Source organism: Microcebus murinus, chromosome 2 (genome assembly GCF_040939455.1).
Source record: "Microcebus murinus isolate Inina chromosome 2, M.murinus_Inina_mat1.0, whole genome shotgun sequence".
In the NCBI taxonomy this organism is placed as follows: Eukaryota; Metazoa; Chordata; class Mammalia; order Primates; family Cheirogaleidae; genus Microcebus; species Microcebus murinus.
Window position 1 is genome coordinate 38,781,840 of NC_134105.1, and position 6,357 is coordinate 38,788,196.

The window sequence follows — 6,357 nt, forward strand, 5'->3', positions numbered from 1 at the left end:
GTAACTGAGATTACCGGCACAAACCACCATGTCCAGCACTACTTATTTTCGTATAATGACTTGGTATCCTGGAACTTAACCAAATGTAATTATCAGTTCTAAGAATTTTTTGGTGGCATATTTAGTATTTTCTGTATATAAGGTCATGTCACCTGCAAAGAAGGACAATTTGACTCCCTCTTATCCAATTGGATGCCCTTTATTTCTTCGTCTTGCCTAATTGCTCCAGCTAGGACTTCCAGTATTATGTTGAATAAGACAGATGAAAGTGGGCATCCTTATCTTGTTCTAGCTCTTAGGGGGAATACTTTCATCTTTTCCCCATGAAGTATGATGTTGGCTGTGAGTTTGTCATATATGGCCTTTATTTTTTTGAGGTATATTCCTTCTATGCCTACTTTGTTAAGAGATTTTATCTTTTGAGTCAGAGCCTCACTCTGTTGCCCAGGCTAGAGTGCTATGGCATCAGCCTTGCTCACAGCAACCTCAAACTCCTGGGCTCAAGCAATCCTTCTGCCTCAGCCTCCCGAGTAGCTGGGACTACAGACATGCGCTACCATGCCCGGCTCATTTTTTCTATATATATTTTCAGTTGGCCAATTAATTTCTTTCTATTTATAGTAGAGATGGGATCTCACTCTTGCTCAGGCTGGTTTCAAACTCCTGACCTTGAGCAATCTTCCCGCCTCGGCCTCCCAGAGTGCTAGGATTACAGGCGTGAGCCACCGTGCCTGGCCTTTAAGGGATTTTATCATGAAGCGATTTTGAATTCTATCAAAGGTTTTTTCTGCATCTATTGATACAATCATATATGGTTTTTGTCCTTAATTCTGTTTATGTGATGTATCACATTTATTGACTTACATATATTTAACCATCCTTGCATCTCTGGTATAAAACCCACTTGATTGTGGTGTATTACATTTTTTATGTATTATTGGATTCAGTTCACATTTTGTTGAGGATTTTTACATCTATGTTCATCAGGGCTATTGGCCTATAGTTTTTTTTTTTTGGTTTATCCTTGTCTGGTTTGAGTATCTGGGTAATGATGGCCTTGTAGAATAAATTTGGAAGTATTTCCATTCTCTCCTTGCCTATAAGCTTCCTGCTGAGGAATCCACTATTAGTATCATGGGGATTTTCTTATATGTGAATCGATACTTTTCTCTTGCTGTTTTTAGAATTCTGTCCTTGTCTTTGACTTTTGACAATGTGAGTATAATGTGCCTCACAGAAAACCTTTTTGGACTAAATCTTTTGGAGATTTATGTATCTCTTTTGGGGATTTTTTTAGCTATTATTTCATTAAATAGGTTTTCTATGCCTTTTCCCATGTCTTCTTCTTCTGTAAGTCCCCAAATAGAATATTTCTTTTCTTTTTGGTGTCCCATATGTTATTATGTTATGTAGGCTTTTTTTATTTGTATTTTTTTTTTTGTCTGACTGGTTTATTTCAAAAGACCTGTTTTCAAGTTCAGAAATTCTCTGTTTTTCTTCTTGATCTAGTCTGTTATTGAAGCTATTGTATTTTTTTATTTCATTAAATTCTTCAGGTACAGGATTTCTATTGGTTCTTTTTTATCATAAGTATCCCATTCAATTTCTCATTCAGATCATGAATTGTTTTTTGATTTCTTTGCATTTTTTTATACACTTTGTTTTCTTGTATCTTGCTGAGTTTTAAGATCATTTTGAATTCCTTTTCAGGGATTTCATAGATTTCCTTTTCTTTGGGATCTCTTATTGGAGAACTATTGTGTTCCTTTGGAGGTATCATGTTTCTTTGCTCTGTCATGTTTCTTGTGTCCTTATGTTTATATCTGTGCATCCTATATAATATTCACTTCTTCCTATTTTATGGATTAGCTATTGTAGGGAAAGATTTTTTTCCTGTAGATGTAGCTATAATGTTGGTTGGGTAGGGTACTTAGGCTTTAATTGTGGATAAGTGCAGTATTCTAGTCTCTGTATGGTTTCTATGGCCATAATCAACATCAACTGTGTGTGCAAATTCCTCAGTGGCTTAGGCTGTAGTTGTTAATGGAAGTTGTGGCAAGACTTTGCTGTGGAAAGAGACACCAGGTTGGCTGGGTTTTAGGTCCCTAAATGGCATATGCAGGTACTGGTGGTGGTGGTTGTGGGCAGGGTGTGCGAGTCCTAAGGCCTCTAGGTGGCATACATGGGTGCCCATGGCAGCAGTTGGGGTGCCCATGTGGGCTGGTCCTCAAGCCCCCAGTTGGTATGCATACGTACCACCACTGGCAACAATAAGCTGGGAAGGCCAGTCCTCAGGTCCCTTGGTATTGTTCATGATGCTGGTGATCACAGTAGTGGTGGTAGGCTAGCCCTGAAGCCCCTAGGTGGTGCTGCAGGCACCAACAGTGTCACCACTGGGTTGGGCAGGCCCATCCCTGTGCCTTTGGGATGGATGCCAGTGGCAGCAATGGTAGGTTGGTCTTGGCCTCCAGGAGCTGCATGTAAATACCAGTGGCAGCATCAGGTGGGTAGACCTGTCCTCAGGACCCTGGATGGTTGCCAGTGTCACCTGGAGGGGGAAGGGGGAAGCAGCCTCTTTCCAGTGGTTCCCAGGCCCTGGCAAGCATGCAACTCACTTTTTTTGTCCTAAGGGTAGCCTCCTTTGTGTGCTGGACCACCTGTTCCCCACAGTGTAGGACACTGCATGGGCTAAAGTGTGGGTCCAGCTGGCTTTGTGACAATGCAGCCCTCTGGGTGTACATGGGGTGATGTCTGCAGGGCTCCAGGGATGTGTTAATGTAGGGGCTCTTTGATACCTACCTCTGACCCTATACAAAAATCAACTCACAATGGATCAACAATGGATCAAAGATCTAATTATAAGACTTGAAACTAAAATTTCTAGAAGAAAATAGAGGAAACACTCCAGGACATTGGTCTGGGAAAAAATTTTTAATAATACCTCAAAAGTACAGGGAAAAGAATCAAAAATAAACAAATGAGATTGTATCAAACTAAAAAGCTTCTACATAGCAAAGAAACTATCAAAAGAGTGAAATAACAAGCTACAGAATGGGAGAAAATATTTGCAAACTATGTATCTTACAGGTGATTAATATCCAGAATATACAAGGAACTCAAGCATCTCAACAGTAATAGAAATATCTAACTTAAAAATAGGCAAATGATCTTAACAGACATTTCTCAAAAGAAGATACACAAATGGCCAAAAAGTATATGAAAAATGCTCAACATCATTAATCATCAGGGAAATGCAAATAAAATCACAATGAGGTATCATCTCACCCCAGTTAGGATGCTATTATCAAAAAGACAAAAAGTAACAAATGCTGGTGAGGATGTGGAGATAAGGGAACTCTTATACACTATGAATGTGGAGATAAGAGAACTCTTATATGCTGTTGGTGGGAATGTGAACTAGTACAGCCACTATGGAGAACAGTATGGAGGTTCCTTAAAAAAGTACTAGAACAACCACATGATCCAGCAATCCCACTCCTGAGCATTTATCCAATGGAAAATAAATCAGTATATCAAAGAGACATCTGTACCCCCATGTTTATTGCAGCACTATACACAATAACCAAGATATGGAATCCAACTAGGTGTCCAACAACAGATGGATGAATGGATAAGAATGGCTGGGCGCAATGGCTCATGCCTGTTATCCTAGCATTTTGGGAGGCCAAGGCAGGAAGAATGCTTGAGGCCAGGAGTTCAAGACAAGCCTGAGCAAGAGCTAGACTCTGTCTCTACAAAAAATTGAAAAATTAGCTGAGCATGGTGGCTTACACCTATAGTCACAGCTACTTGGGAGGCTGAGGCAGTAGCATTGCTTGAGCCTAGGAGTTTGAGGTTGCAGTGAGTTATGATGACATCACTGCACTCTAGCCTGGGCAACAGAGAGACACCTTGTCTCAAAAAAAATGTGGTGTATATACACAATTATATATACACAATGGACTACTATTCAGCCACAAAAAAGAATGAAATCCTGTCATTTTTAACAACATGGATGGAACTAGAGGTCATTATGTTAAGTGAAATAGCCAGGAACAGAAAGTTAAACACCATATGTTCTCACTCATATGTGGAAGCCAAAAAATTTTTTCATCTTACAGAAGTAAAAAGTAGAACAGAGGATGTTAGAGGCTGGGAAAGGTAGGATAAAGGGAGAGATTTGTTAAAGGATACCAAAAGTACACCTAGAAAGTAGGCATAAGGTCTAGTGTTATATACCACTGTAGGATGACTACAGTTAAGAATAATACATAGTTTCCAACACAAAGAAATGGTAAATGTTTGAAAGGATAGATGATGGATATGTTAATAATCCTGATCTGATCACTATACATTCTATGTATCAAAACATTACCATGTACCCCATGAGTATGTACAATTTTTTGTCAATTTAAAAAATAGGAAAATGTGATATATATACACAATGGAATATGTATTCAGCCATAAAAAAGAACGAAATCCTGTCATTCATAGCAACATGATGGAACTGGAGGTCATTATATTAAGTGAAATAAGCCAAGGAGAGAAAGACAAATATCACATGTTCTTACTCATATGTGGGAGCTAAAAAAGGAGATATTTCCCAACAAAAGGAAAGAAATATATGAGTTGTTGGATATCCTAATTACTCTCATTTGATCATTACTCGTTGCATATTTGTATCAAAGTATCACATGTACCCCATAAATATATACAACTATTATGTATCCATAAAAATTAAAAAGAAAAAAAGTGGATCTCATGAAGATAGAGAGTAGATTGGTGACTACCAGAGGGTGGGAAGGGTGTGGGGAGGTATGGATTAATGGGTGCAAATATGCAGTTAGATAGAAGAAATAAGACCTGGTATTTGATAGATCAGTAGGGTGACTATAGTTAACATTAATCTATTACACATTTCAAAATAGCTAGAAGAGAACAATTCAAATGTTTCTAGTATAAAGATAAATATTTAATGTGATGGATATCCCAATTACTCTGATTTGATTATTTGAATTATCAAATTATCACATGTACCTCATAAATATGTATACATTATGTATCAATGAAAAATAAAAATAGAAAAAGCTCAAATGTGAAAGGACATATGGCAGCTACATCTTTCTCTTTGTTAGAAAAAAATTAATTTCTCATTTAGAATTTCATTTAGGGCCTATTTGGTGATGTTGCAAGAGGCATCCCCAATAAAAATATTATAGCAAATATAGTAATGTTTCTTGTCAGTATATGCAAAAGATGATTCAAGTTATTTAAGAATAAATTCAAGAATCAAGGTTGGAATATCACTTTATATAAGGCTAGAATTTTGTACCAATCATGTAACTCTAAAGTTTATAACACTTTTAAATATAGGAGGAAACTCAAAAAAAAAAAAGAGAGAGAGTATAACATGAGAGAGAAGGTGATTTGGAAGAGAAGGTCATTTGGTATAGTGGTAGCTGGGGTTGAAAATTTGAGCAAAAAGATGAAAGTTCAGAACACCTGCAGTAAAGAAAGAGCTGACTGAAGATCTACATAATTCATTAGATTTAATTTATTTTAAAAATAAGCAAAGCAGAAGTCACCAAAGAAACAATTATTTCCAAAGCCTCCCTGACTACCCATGTAAACTATTAGATTACATATTCTAGATTTATATTAATAGTTCATTGGGAATAAAAAATGGAATAACTTTTCGATGAAATACATAATATAATAATGGTTCCATAATAACAAATGCTGAAGAAGATAAAACCTCTTGAGTCTTACTTTGTGGCCTTGTATATGCATGTTCAGTAGATATGTCTTTCCATTTATTATGTTATTAATTTCTTACAGTATTATTTATTCCATACTGCAATTCTGTAAGAGAAATAGTATGATTCCCATTTTTCTAGTGAGAACAGCAAGATCAACCAAGATAATAAATAACTTTTCAAAGTTCACAAATCCAGTTAGACTTATCTAAAACTAAAGGGTTACCTTTTTTTGAAAAACTGGTACATTATACCCCCTGAGTGTTGCTTTAGTGGCATTACACACATCCTGATATATTGTGTTTTCATTTTATTTGTTGAAAATATTTTCTATTTTCCTTTGAGACTCCTTCTATATACTTAGAAGTAAATATGTTATTTAGAAGTTATAATAATTTTCAAATTTCTCTATATTAGAGAATGTACCATTTGCACGTGATAAGAATATGTGGGTTTTTTAAATTTCAAAATATTATGGGGGTACAAATGTTTTTGGTTACATGTATCAATTTTGTTATGCTTAAGTCAGGGTTGTAAGTGTGCCCATCCCCCAGATAGTGTTCATTGTACCTGTTACGTAGGTTTTTGCCCATCCCCTCCT